The 14,314-nt window shown below is 39.0% G+C and overlaps 1 pseudogene; it reads left to right on the top strand.

Annotated features, from left to right (window-relative positions):
• The first annotated feature begins 12,642 nt into the window (after positions 1-12,642).
• On the top strand, positions 12,643-13,575 carry LOC105483377 (glutaredoxin-related protein 5, mitochondrial pseudogene; annotated as a pseudogene).
• The last annotated feature ends 739 nt before the right edge of the window (positions 13,576-14,314 follow it).

The following is a 14,314-nucleotide window of genomic DNA, read 5'->3' as shown; positions in this document are numbered from 1 at the left end:
ATAGAGATCTAACTCTAAATCCTGGCTTTACAACTTACCTGCATGACTTTGGGCAAATGACTTCACCTTCCGATCCTCATTTCCTATACCTATAAAACAGAGATAATAATAGTACCTATCCACAAGGTTATTGTGGGAATTCATAAATATTTGTAGTGATCTTTGTAAGATGCTTAGAACAGTGCCTGGCAAAGATGGAGTTCAACAAAATTATGTATGCAATGAACATACATCTCATTTTAAGATAGACATGGTATGACTTGAACACAATGAGATGAAATTGTTCCAAAAACTACTTGAAGGAGCTTCTTTTTTATTTTTTATTTTTGTTTTATTAGTTTTTAGAGAACAGGTGGTTTTTTGTCACATGAATAAGTTATTTAGCGGTAATCTCTGAGATTTTGGTGTACCCATTACCCCAGCAGTGTACACTGCACCCAATGTGTAGTCTTTAATTCCTCACCCACCTCCCACCCTTCCTCCCAAGTCCCTAAGGTCCATTATATTCCTCCTAAGCTTTTGCATCCTCATAGTTTAGCTCCTGCTTATAAGTGAAACATGCGATGTTTGGTTTTCCATTCCCGAGTTACTTCATTTAGAATAATGGTCTCCAACTCCATTCAGGTTGCTGCGAATGCCATTATTTCATTTCCTTTTATGGTTGAGTAGTATTCCATGGTGTATATATACCACATTTTCTTAATCCACTAGTTGGTCGATGGGTATTTAGGTTGGTTCCATATTTTTGCAATTGCGAGTTGTGCTGCTACTATAAACATGCGTGTGCAAGTATCTTTTTCATATAATGACTTATTTTCCTCTGGATAGATTCCCAGTAGTGGGATTGCTGAATCAGATGGTAGTTCTACATTTACTTCTTTAAGGAGTCTCCATACTGTTTTCCATAGTAGTTGTACTAGTTTACATTCCCATCAGCAGTGTAGAAGTGTTCCCTTTTCACCATATCAATGCCAATATCTGTTATTATTTATGTTTAAATTATGGCTATTCTTGCAGGAGCACAGTGGTGTCTCATTGTCATTTTAATTTGCATTTCCTTGATCATTAGTGATGTTGAGCATTTTTTCATATTTGTTGGCTATTTGTACATCTTCTATTGAGAATTGTCTATTAATGCCTTTGCTCACTTTTTGAAGGGGTTATTTTTTTTTCTTGCTAGCTTATTTGAGTTCCTTGTAGATTCTGGGCATTAGTCCTTCCCTGGATGCATAGTTTTGCGAATATTTTCTCCCATTCTGTGGGTTGTCTGTTTACTCTGTTGATTATTTCTTTTTCTGTGCAGAAGCTTTTTAGTTTGATTAGGTTCCATCTACTTATTTTTGTTTTTGTTGCATTTGCTTTTGGGTTCTTGGTCATAAACTCTTTGCCTAAGCCAACGTCTAGAAGAGTTTTACTGATGTTACCTTCTAGAATTTTTATGGATTCAGGTCTTAGATCTAAATCTTTGATTCATCTTGAGTTGATTTTTGTATAAGGTGAGAGACAAGGATCCAGTTTCATTCTTCTACATGTGTCTTGCCAGTTTTCCCAGCACCATTTATTGAATAGGGTGTCCTTTCCCCAATTTATGTTTTTGTATGCTTTGCTGCAGATCAGTTGGCTGTAAGTATTTGACTTTATTCCTGTATTCTCTATTCTGTTCCATTGTTCTACATGCCTATTTTTATACCACTACCATGCCGGTTTGGTAACTATTGCTTTGTGGTATAGTTTGAAGTCAGGTAATGTGATTCCTCCAGATTTGTTCTTTTTGCTTAGTGTTGCTTTGGCTATGCAGGCTCTTTTTTGGTTTCATATGAATTTTAGGGTTGTTTTTACTAGCTCTGTGAAGAATGATGCTGGTACTTTGATGGGAATTGCATTAAATTTGTAGATTACTCTTGGCAATATGGTGATTTTTCACAATATTGATTCTTCCCTCCATGAGCATGGGATGTGTTTCCATTTGTTTGTGTTAATCAATGATTTCTTTCAGCAGTGTTTTGTAGTTTTCCTTGTAGAGATCTTTCACCTCCTTGGATATTCCTAATTTTTTTTTTTTTTTTTTTTTTTTTTTTTTTTTTTTTTTTTTTGCAGCTGCTGTAAAAGTGGTTGAGTTCTTGATTTGATTCTCAACTTGGTCGCTCTTGGTGTATAGCATATAGCAGGGTAAATTTATTTTGTAAAGGAAACTTTACTGAATTCATTTATCAGATCCAGGATTTTTTTGGATGAGTCTTTAGGGTTTCCTAGGTATATGATTATATCACTGGCAAACAGTGACAGTTTGACTTCCTTTTTACTGATTTGGATGGCCTTTATTTCTTTCTCTTGTCTAATTGCTCTGGTTAGGACTTCCAGTACTATTTTGAATAGAAGTGGTGAAAGTAGGCATCCTTGTCTTGTTCCAGTTCTCAGGAATGGAACAACGCTTTCAACTTTTCCCAAATCAGTATAATGTTGGCTGTGGGTTTGTCATAGATGGCTTTTATTACATTAAGGTATGTCCCCTGTATGCTGATTTCGCTGAGGGTTTTAATCATAAAGGGATGCTGGATTTTGTCAAATGCTTTTTCTGCTTCTGTTGAAATGATCATATGATTTTTGTTTTTAACTTTGTTTATGTGATGTATCACATTTATTGACTTGCATATATTAAACCCTCTCACCATCCCTGATATGAAACCCACTTGATCTTGTTGTGTTCTCTTTTTGATATGCTGTTAGATTCAATTATAGCTAGTATTTTTTGGAGGATTTTTGCATCTATATTCATCAGGGATATTGGTCTGTAGTTTTCTTTTTTTGTTATGTCCTTTCCTGGTTTTGGTATTAGGGTGATACTGGCTTCATAGAATGATTTAGGGAGGATTTCCTCTTTCTCTATCTTTTGGAGTAGTGTCAATAGGATTGGTACCAATTCTTTTAATGTCTGATAGAATTCAGCTGTGAATCCATGTGGTCCGTGACTTTTTTTTGGTTGGTAACTTTTTAGTTATCATTTCAATCTCGCTGCTTGTTATCGGCCTGTTCAGATTTTCTATTTCTTCCTGGTTTAATCTAAGAGGGTTGTATATTTCCAGGAATTTATCCCTGTCTTCTGGTTTTCTAGTTTATGCCCATAAAGGTGTTCATAGTAGCCCTGAATGATATTCGTATTTACACCAATCTGAATAGAATTTCTTAAGGCATTTCTGGCTGACTACACCAGATTTTACTATGTAGACACGACATACAACATAATACTTGTACATATGCATAAACAAACACACACACACACATATATATACTACACACACATTCACATATAATCTTATAACTTTCATTTTAGAATTTTAGCCATGAGATAATAATAAAAACTCATCAGTTTATAAATGGTAATTAGATCCAAATTATACTTCTTAAAAAATGGAACCTATTTATAAGGCTAAACTTTATTTGCCTTAATAGGTAGTCTAATGAAAGCTGTGGACCAAAATTTTGAGTAAAGCAGCTTGTTTTTTTTTCTTTAAATCCCTTTTGCCTTTTACCCCTTTTTTTTCAGTTTCAAAGGAATGTAACGTTAAAATTTTAATGTGTACATTCTAGGTAGAACTGGATAAAGTGTATGAGGAAACCCAAATCTCCAAGTAGCCTTAAATTTTTATTAACAAATCTGTCTTTCGTTTGTTGGTTTGGTTTGCTTGACAAGTTAATGTGGGCAGGGAAGCATCTTACCAGTTTTTTTTTTTTTCTGGCTTTTTTTGGCCCCTGCATGGCAGACAAAGCAATTTTTATGTTGGACAAAGATAGCTTATATTATAATTGCTCTGAGCTTAAGATTTTGTCCTATTTGAGTAGAGAGGCTTTTATAGACATTTAGCTAGTTCTATTTCTTATAGAATATTAATTCTTCAATTAACTGTTCCATCACCCTAAGCTATTGTTATTTAGGCAAACCTAAATTTATATTAAAAGGGATGTCTCTTAGGTCTAGGTTGTTGGTTGCCATAGAGATGTTGTAATTTGTAAAGCCGTTAATTTGAAAGCCTTTTAAGACCTTTTATTTCTTGGCTGGAATGCCACAAGTTGTGAGTTAATCTCAATACCAGCAGAAAAGTCAGCAGATTCAAAATACGCAGAAAAACAGTAGAGAGAGAACTTAGAAGGCTCTATATATTAACTCTATAGTTGGTTTCAGTTTTTGTTTTTTTTCTTTTAAATAAGCTCGGACAGTTTATATAATGGCCATTGAGCTCTGAATTTTTCTTTATGTAGTTTATCCATTATTTTAAACGTGTGCACTAGGCCGGGCGTGGTGGCTCACGCCTATAATCCTAGCAGTTTGGGAGGCTGAGGCAGGCGGACCACTTGAAGTCAGGAGTTCGAAAGCATCCTGGCCAACATGGTGAAACCCTTGTCTCTACTAAAAATACAAAAAATTAGCTGGGCATGGTGGCAGATACCTGTAATCCCAGATACTTGGGAGGCCAAGGCAGGAGAATTGCTTGAACCTGGGAAGCGGAGGTTGCAGTGAGCTGAGATTGCGCCACTGCACTCTAGCCTGGGCGACAGAGCGAGACTCCATCTCAAAACAAAAACAAAAACAAAAACAAAAAAACAAAAAAACCAAACCATGTGCACTAGAATCTCTAATATACCTGGCTGGAATCCCAGAAAACCTGGATGCCTTAATGTTTAAGAATCTCATTCCGTTTCTTATTAATTTCTTGAAAGCTAAGAAAATCTTATAAATCCTATTAGAGACTGTCAGGAGTTTGGACTGATGTTTTAGATGGTGGTAATCACCCTAGTGGCTGTTAAATAATTTTAGTTTTATTAGTTTTTTGTTTTTGTTTTTGGAGAGATGGGGGTATCTTGGTTTGTTGCCTAGTCTGGTCTCAAACTCATGGCTTTAAGTGATCCTCCTGTTTTGGCCTCCCAAACTGCTGGGATTACAGGCATGAGCCACCATGCCCAGCCACCCTAGTGGCTTTTGACCAGCCTCCTTGTGCCCACCATTTACAATTTTTTATTTTTGCTCTCAGAAGATTTTTAGAAACAAGCAAGGGAAAAGAGAGAAATCATTTATAGAGATGCAGAACCAAACCAAAATGAAATCAAAATTAGAGTGCTCATAAGAATTTTAAATGAAGCATGGAGATTAAATAAAATATTAAATTGGGTATGTAGAAAGAACCAAAAGTAAATTCACCAGAAAAGACATGTCTCACAGACAGGGTGTAACTTCTAAAGAAGCTAGAGTACTCAAACCAGAAGGATATTGTCTTTATACCAGAAAGACAAAAAGTCTTTTATCATCCTAGGAGGCATGCAAGGTCTTTTATTAAGGTGGTTTTATTACCAAGTCCTGAATAAAGTCAAAATCATCTACCAAAAAGAGGGAGGTTTGGCCTGGCAGAAGACTCACTAGGGCAGAAAATGTAGGCTGCAGAAGCAGAGAGCTCAAAGGGCTCAAGTGAGTACTGTACACTAATTCCAAGAATCACCAATTCCTTCTGATAGAGATCTTTTTCAGGTCCCACTTCTGGATGCCATTTATGTCAACCTAAACAATAAACAGAGAGAGGCCCTCCAAAAGAAAATTATATGTATTCAGGAATAGATCATTGCAATGATAATATGTGTCATAGTAAACTATGTGCATGTTTGGGGAGGCAGATGAAGACAACGTTTTTAAAAGAAAAATGAGGATTACTTAATTGTTTGGAGTTACTTATCCTTGGCTACAAGGATCAGTAACAAGGGCAGCATCACTCCAAGGCTGGACGGGCAGTTGCTGGGCCAATATCCTTGCAGAAGTATTTTTTGTGTGTGTGAGGTTGTGATGGGCTTTGTGCAAGGTTGTGACTTTTGCAGTCTTTTCCGAAAGTTCTTGTTATCTGTCATTTATGCATGAGAATCCTCCCTTTGTGGTCTTCCTTGGCTCTATTTGTCAGGTTTTTGTTTTTGTTTTTGTTTTTGTTTTCCACAGTGATGCCATTTTGATTCTGAGAACTTTAACAGGAGTTCCCTACTCCATCATTTTCATAGATGTCACCTGGAATTTTTTCCTTATTTTTTTATGACCTTGACATAAAAAGGGAGTACTGGTTAGGTATTTTTGGGGAGTACTGGTTAGGTATTTTTAGAATGTTCCTCCACTGATATTTGTATTATGTTTTTCTCATAATTATGCTGGGGCTGTGGGATTTGGGAGGAACTCCACAGAAGTAAAAGGCTATTTTGACCACATATATGACTGGTATGTATTAGCAATATGACTTAACACTATTAAGAAAAGTGGAAGTAGAATGTAGTGGTTTAGGGGTTTGGGCTCTCAAGTGAAACACATCTGAATTCAAACCCTAACTTCTCCACTTGCTTGGAGCTTTTCTGAACTTTGGAGCTTTTCTGAGCTTCAGTTTTCTCATATGTAAAACAGATGTAATAATAGTAGCTACCTCATAGGGTTACTGTGGAGAAGCACATGAGAAGATTCATGTGAAGTGATTAACTTGATGTCTGGCACATAGTAAGTACTCAATATAGGTGAACTAGTAGAATAAGAGGATGCGTGTTTATGTGGGTAGGTGGGTATATACAAGAAAGATTTATCAATTAGTATTAGGAGGATCTGAAATGATTTTTATTATTTAAAGCCATAATTTTATTGAAAGATTTGATGGGAAACCCAGAGTTCCATGGGGAGATATTAGATAACATGGGAAATTTCATACAATGGGGCATTACTCTGGAGGACAGGCATAGATGGTTACTGTAGTTTTAGTTCCTAGGTAGCTAGGGGCTAGTATAAGGAATGCCTGACATTATATTATATTTGTGGTCAGGGAGGGACCCTAGAAGAAAAGAAAGGGGTGACAACTATGTAGTAGTTAAAAGCACTACTATTGAAATCATACAAACCAGGGATCAAGTCCTAGCTTTCCATTCATAGACTTTGTGGCCTTGGGTAAAGTGACTTAACTTCTTTCGGCTCTGTAAAATGGAGACAATAAATTGAGTATTAAATGAAATAATCCATGTAAATGACCCAGAGCATTTGGTGTCCCATAGTGCTCAGTCGATATTAGCTGCTCTTTACTACTTTACAATTGTGACTTAGTCTGGGGACACCCAATAGAAGTCATAGGTCTTCAGGTCAGAAAGGATTTTGTGCCAAGAACTGGCTTTAGGAAGCTTCGCCTTTCAAGATGGAGGATGTTTTGAGCTCCTCCTCTTTCTAGTCACAGTTTCTGGCTCAGGCCTGCTGCAAGCTGCCCTAGGGGCAGGGTGCTTTGGGGATATTTGCGATGGCTAAAAATCGTTTTCTTAAAAAAAAAATACTTTTGATGTACAATAAGAAAGAAAATGGAAACCACATGGAAAATTTAGCCCATTCCAATATGTTCTTAGTCTCCCATTCTACATATTGCTAGGGCCTCTTCTGCAGATGATGGCTGAGAATATCCTCTGTAGAGCAATAAATCACAGGATCATTAAATGCATCCTTGCAGCTGCACCAGGGCTAGTTAGAGGCCTATTCAAGAAAAGGGCTTATGTGGAAGGGATTTTTCCTCCTTCTTTTAAAAAGCCACCTGTACCATTTTTGTCTTGGTTTTTAAGTGGATGATTTAAGACATCATTTTCTTCCTCTACTTCTATTTATGATGTACAAATAGTCCTTTGTTAGTAGGGAAAGAAAAAAACCACAAACTCAAATGCCAAACCTAATTAAGGCTCCTTAGAGAAAGTGTGCCTGTTTAACTTTCCAACTTCCTTTCTGAGTTAGTAATTCAGGGACTGGACAAGACACAGGTGGAAGGAATTGTTTCATCAACAGCTGGTGCAAAATCCCTCACATTCCTGGAAGTGCACCAGTTCAGGGTACAGAACTATCTGAGAGAACTAGGGCTAGTCTGGAAAGAGCACATATTGTAATCTAAATATTTTTCCTGTTGATTGGCAAAATCTCAAAAGTTCTTTGAGGCTAGGAGTGATATAGCTTTGAGGAAAAAATTGGAACCAGATCATGTAATCCAGATGTTGAAAACAAGGCCTTGAGAATGAAAAACAAACAAACAAACAAAAAACCCTTTTGTTATAAATGAAGCCTTGAGGGGAAAATTCAATTTCTTTATAAACTAGACCTTGAGCAGGAAAAATTCTTTTATTGTAATCATATCAATTCTAGTTAGATTCACATAATGAGGCTAACTGTGCAACTTGGTGAAGATGATGATCAGCCATGTAGAATGATTTAGAGTTCCAGAAGCGCTTTCTCTCTACAATAAAGTCATCCCTACTCAGAGGTCATAGTGCCCGATATCCCTTCATCAGTGGTTCTTAACCCTTTTTTTGTCAAGGACTTGCTTTAGAATCTGGTGAAAGCTACTGACTTTTTCCTCCAGGAAAATGACTGAACATGTGGATACACACATCAGCATACATTTTCCTGAAGTTCACAGATTCCTGTGAACAGCCCTGGGGAGTTTTTGAACAGTCAGCATTTCTCATCATTTTTGTTTGTTTGTTTGTTTTTTTGAGACGGAGTCTTGCTCTGTTGCCCAGGCTGGAGTGCAGTGGCGCGATCTCGGTTCACTGCAACCTCTGCCTCCTGGGTTCAATTTATTCTCCTGTCTCAGCCTCCTGAGTAGCTGAGATTACAGGCATATGCCACCATGCCTGGCTAATTTTTGTGTTTTTAGTAGAGACAGGGTCTCACCATGTTGGCCAGGCTGGTCTCAAACTCTCAACCTCAGGTGATCCAGCCGCCTTGGCCTCCTAAAGTGCTGGAATTACAGACGTGAGCCACTGCACCTGGCCTCATAGTTCATTTTCAAGAGGCACATAATGGGCATCCTGGGCTGGGCATGGTGGCTCATGCCTGTAATCCCAACACTTTGGGAGGCCAAGGTTGGAGGATCACCTGAAGCCAGGAGTTTGAGACCAGCCTGGGCAACATAGAAGACCCCCTCTCAACAAGATACACAAAAAAATTAGTTGAGTGTGGTAGTGCACACCTGTAGTCCCAGTTACTTGGGAAGCTGAGGCAGGAAGATCACTTGAACCCAGAAGTTTGAGGCTGCAGTGAACCATGATTGTACCACTGCACTCCAGCCTGGGTGAAAGAGCATGACTCTGTCTCTGTCTCAGGGAAGAAAGGGCACCCTGCTGACACATACCACCCTTGAGGTAAACTAAAATGAAGCTCCATCATATTTTTCATTTCACCATCACATTAAAGTATTATTTAAAATAATGTACTTAATAATGGTTTTATATTAAGGAAAGAGACGATATATAGGGGCAATAATTCACCATGGTATATAGGTCTACCTTGGTGACACACAGCTTGATCGCAGATCAGCTTCCATGTTGAGTTGATTTCTTTCCTTCCTACTTCTATTAAATTTTAAAAAGTCAAGCTTTACAACACTTTAAAATGCTTTAAATGCTCCACAATATTACAGGATAGGTGAAATAAGAATTCTAAAAATTTTACACTATTTGTCTTAGTTGGATTCCTCCACAGCAGTCTGAGGCAAGGACATGGGTGCAGTTAGTATATTTAGAGTGTTATTCTAGGAAGCAGGAGTGACATAGTAAGGAGAATTAGAGAAAGAAAAAAAGTCAGTGCAAAGGTGCATTATGAGGTTGCTGCATTGGGCAACAAGGGCTGAATTCTGGTTAGACTGCTTGGGGGAAGATATAGAACATCTCCCAGAACTCTCCCTTTGATGGATGAGAGGCTGCAGCTCTCATCCACCAGTTCTTGTCCCCCTCATTTGAGGGTTATCTCCAAGGTTGGGATGTGTTTTCATGTGGATTGGCTTTCGTGAAGGCCTTGAGGGCAGAAGCAGAGGAGAGAAACTTGATTTTGGGGCAGGATACTGTTTGTTAGGATGATGTGAGTCTGACCTTACATAGAACTGTCTATCCCAGCTCTGGCTGAGCAAGGTGGAGAAAGAGGCTGTGATGTAGCGCGCCAGAAGCATTTATTCCACTATTGAATCTGGGTAGCGAATACCTGGACATTCATTATCCTATCTACTCTACTTTTGTACATGTTTGAAGTTTTTCATAATAAAAGTTAAAAATTCTAATTCAGAATCCTAGGTCATTGGGAACTGCCTCAAGTATTTAGTGGCCTTATCAAAACTATAGATATTATACATCCAAAAAGCTAGATATCACAAGGACAGTTCCCTGATAATACTTTGAAGCACTCCATCAGATCCTAAAGTCCCTGAACAAATCACACTCAAAGGCTGGAAGACAGAATAGTTGAACTTGGGAAATATATGGGTGTGCATTCCTAAATTACCACTTTGATTGCACTTGGTTCAAGAAAGTGTGGTTATAAGTTCTACTGAAAAACTTGAACGTGATATTTACATATACCCAATCATATATAGTCAATTTCTTTCTTCAAGAAGGGCATAAAGTCTCCACATGTTGGGACAGAATCAAATTCTTAGTGATAAGACTGTTTGCACCATAGTTCAGTCTTCTTAAAAAATTCTGATTATTTTATCTTTAACATCAAACATGGCAGTATTTCACCACTGAACTAATAATTACAGGTTCTTTAATATTCTGAAAACGTGGCTATAAAATACGTCTTGAGCAAGGCATTTGAATCTGAGAAATGCTCTTTAGTGGCATTATCATTTTCATAAGGTCCCTTTCCCTATTCCTTGTATCAAAAAATTATGGGAGAGCAGCTTCTCTCAACAGCTGGCACGCTTAGTGTGGAAAAGTGGAGATTAGTATTTACTGCTTATTTCTTTGTACAGCATGCTGGGAAGACATCTTCTTAGGGGCCAAAATTTTATTATAGTCACAATCTTTGTTTTTTTCAACACCAAATTGTGATCAGAAGGCATATTGCTGGTCGTTGTTAACCAAGTCGTGAGTGGCTTCACATTTGGGTGCAACCTCTATTATTTGCAGCATATTTCTGGGCAGCAGTCATGGCTAATGCTCTTCAGAATTGGCCGCAGTGCCCCTTTTCCAATCTACTTCATGACTCATTAAGAAAACCACTTGTTAACTAAATTAAAAACCTTTCCTTTTATGAGGAGAAACTAGAGCTCTCCTATATTGCTGGTGGCAATGTAAAATGGTACAGCTACTCTGGAAAAGAGTTGGACAGTTTCTTTTTTTTTTTTTTTTTTTTGAGACGGAGTCTCGCTCTGTCCCCCAGGCTGGAGTGCAGTGGCCAGATCTCAGCTCACTGCAAGCTCCGCCTCCCGGGTTCACGCCATTCTCCTGCCTCAGCCTCCCGAGTAGTTGGGACTACAGGCGCCCGCCACCGCGCCCGGCTAGTTTTCTGTATTTTTTTAGTAGAGACGGGGTTTCACCGTGTTAGCCAGGATGGTCTCGATCTCCTGACCTCGTGATCCGCCCGTCTCGGCAGTTTCTAATGAAACCAAACATGCAACAACCATACAACCCAGCAATTACACTCATGGGCATTTATCCCAGTGATAAGAAAACTTATATTCATACAAGAACCTGTACACAAATGTTCACGGCAATGTATTCCTGATAGCTCCCAACTGGAAACAATCCAAATGTTCTTCAACATGTGAATGGTTAAGCAAACTATGGTATATCCATAGCATAGGACACTACTCACAAATGAAGAGGAACATATTATTGGTATGTACAACAGCTTGAGTGGATCTACAAAAATTGGACTAAGTGAAAAAAGGCAATGGCAAAATTGTATATGATTCCAAATGAATAACATCCTTGAGATGACAAAATTATAAAAATGGAGAACATGTGAGTGGTTGCTAGGGGTTAAGAAGGGGGTGGAGGTGGGGATAGTGGGTGTGGCTATAAAACAGCAACATAAGGGATACTTGCGTGGTGAAACCATTCTGTATCTTGACTGTATCAATGCCAATATCCTGGTTGTGATACTGTATGATGTTGCAAGACACTGTCGTTGGGGGAAACCTGGAAAATGGTACATGATTTCTCTTTGCAGTATTTCTTACAACAACTGCATGAAAATCTGTATCTAAGGTAACAAGCATATATTTTTTAAAAAACCCTTTTCTCTTATAGCATGGAATTTCAGGGTCAAAAATGTGGAGCACTTCTCCCGTGTGTGCTTGTGTGTGTGTGTGCGTGTGTGTGTGTGTGTGTGTACATACTACTCTTACTACGTCAAGAGTCTGCATATCAGTGTTTTTGCCTGTCTCTAAAGTAGAATATCTGCTGGTGTCCACATGTGATAATAATTGTTTTTTATATTGTGTGCCATAGATATTACGGATGTCCTATGACGTTATAAAAATTCTGCTGATGACTCACTCTGCTTTCTCTAAGTCATTTTGTCATCGATATTGTGCCTGGTTTTATAAGCTTCTTGGCAATGAAGTGATTTGTACTTGTTTTGCCAAGAGGTCTAATAATGTTGAATGACACCCCCATAGCTTTAGTATCTTCCCTACCTTCGTCACAATATTCATCAACTTCATACAGCAAAGAATTACTTTGTGCTTGCTTTCAAAATATTCAATTGGCTTATCACAGGGTTAACTGTACTTTGATTAATAATTATGTAAAAGTGGCCGCGGGCCGAGGAGAGCTCTGGGTGGCCAGCCAAAGACCTGGGCCGTCGTGGGCTTCCGCGAGCCTGCGGGGATGAGCGGGTCCCTGGGCCGAGCGGCGGGCTCGGGTGCGGGCGGTGGTGGCTCGGCAGAGCAGCTGGACGCGCTGGTGAAGAAGGACAAAGTAGTTGTCTTCACTGAAGGGGACGACGGAGCAACCCCAGTGCGGCTTCAGCAACGCCGTGGTGCAGATCCTGTGGCTGCACGGCGTCCGCGACTACGCGGCCTACGAAGTGCTGGACGAACCCGAGCTGCGACAAGGCATTAAAGACTCTTCCAACTGGCCCACCATCCCGCAAGTGTACCTCAACGGCGAGTTTGTGCGGGGCTGTGACATTCTTTTGCAGATGCACCAGAATGGGGACCTGGTGGAAGAACAGAAAAAGCTGGGGATCCGCTCCGCCCTTTTAGATGAAAAGAAAGACCAAGACCCAAAGTGAGGGCGCCCGGGTCCTCCCTGAACAGAGGGAGCCGTTTGTGTCAGAGACTCACCGCCAGAAAAATCTTACCGATTTTGGTTTTCACTACTGAGACAACGGCCTTGCACTGATCATTTCAGTTCATGAGCAGTCGGGTGATTTTAGTTTGTCTGGTGTTTGGGCTAAGAAGATTTTATTGTGAACTTAATTGCAACCACTGCGCCGTAATAATTCAGTGCTGTATTATGATAGTGCTGTAAACAAAATTTGTTCTTATATTGCCGTTTATTTTTTGCCTGATTCAGGAGTTAAACTAGGAGCTTTGGAATCATTATTCATGACCCCTCTGCAAATACGTCAGTCTGCAAAGACATTATCTTCCCCCAAATTATGTATTGCTTCCTCTGTTATGGAAAACGATGGACAAAGAAGAAATTGTAAGTAAACTGCCAACACAGGAAAAAAGTTATGTAAAAGCTTTGATGACTTCGTGCTACAATTTGATACATTTTATTATAAAGAGCATGCTGGAGACTGGGGCAAATGGATGGCAGGTCTAATAAAATCAAATTTTCAGACATTTATCTTCTTACTTCATATTTGCATTTTCGACTTCTTATATGATATTGTCACTCACACACAGGCTTATTTCTCTTAGGACATAGAGATTCACATTCTGTGTTTGTACTGGAGACCTGTTCACTATTTATGTTTATGGTGTTTACTGAGTTGTAACATTTAAATCATTATTTTTATTGTTACTTTAATATTCAACAAACCTTTTTTTCTTAGTAAACTTTATTTTTCCAACATTAAAGTAATATAAAACTTGGAAAATACAGCAAAATAAAAAAAGGAAAAATCAATGTAATTTTACTGCCCCCAAAATCCCATTGACATTTTTGTCTTCTGATAGAGATTTTGTTCATTTTTTTAATTTGCTTGCTTTGTTGATAGCTTGAGAGACCTTCAAATTTCCATGTACCCGAGTCATCAAAATTTCTAAATCTGGTGGGTTCTTCACCCTAGAGTCCCAAGAGTGCCATAAGATACATCCTGGCTGGGCAGTGGCCAGAAGGACTGGTCTGGAAAGGGCAACAGAGGCCCTGAAGTCTCAGGGAAAAGCACTCAGCATGAGCCAGTATTCTGCACAAGGTCGACCTAGTCCACAAGGAACTTTTCCTGGGCTCAGTTCCCACCCTCATGGTCACATCACCCTGACACAGCAGGAAGAGCCCTCCCCAGAGCCCAGGTCTCTCACAGTTAAGTCTTGTCAGAGGCTGCTGC

This window comes from Macaca nemestrina, chromosome X, assembly GCF_043159975.1.
Source record: "Macaca nemestrina isolate mMacNem1 chromosome X, mMacNem.hap1, whole genome shotgun sequence".
Taxonomy (NCBI): Eukaryota; Metazoa; Chordata; class Mammalia; order Primates; family Cercopithecidae; genus Macaca; species Macaca nemestrina.
The sequence above is the reverse complement of the archived record's forward strand: the minus strand, read 5'-3'. Positions and strand labels throughout refer to the sequence as shown.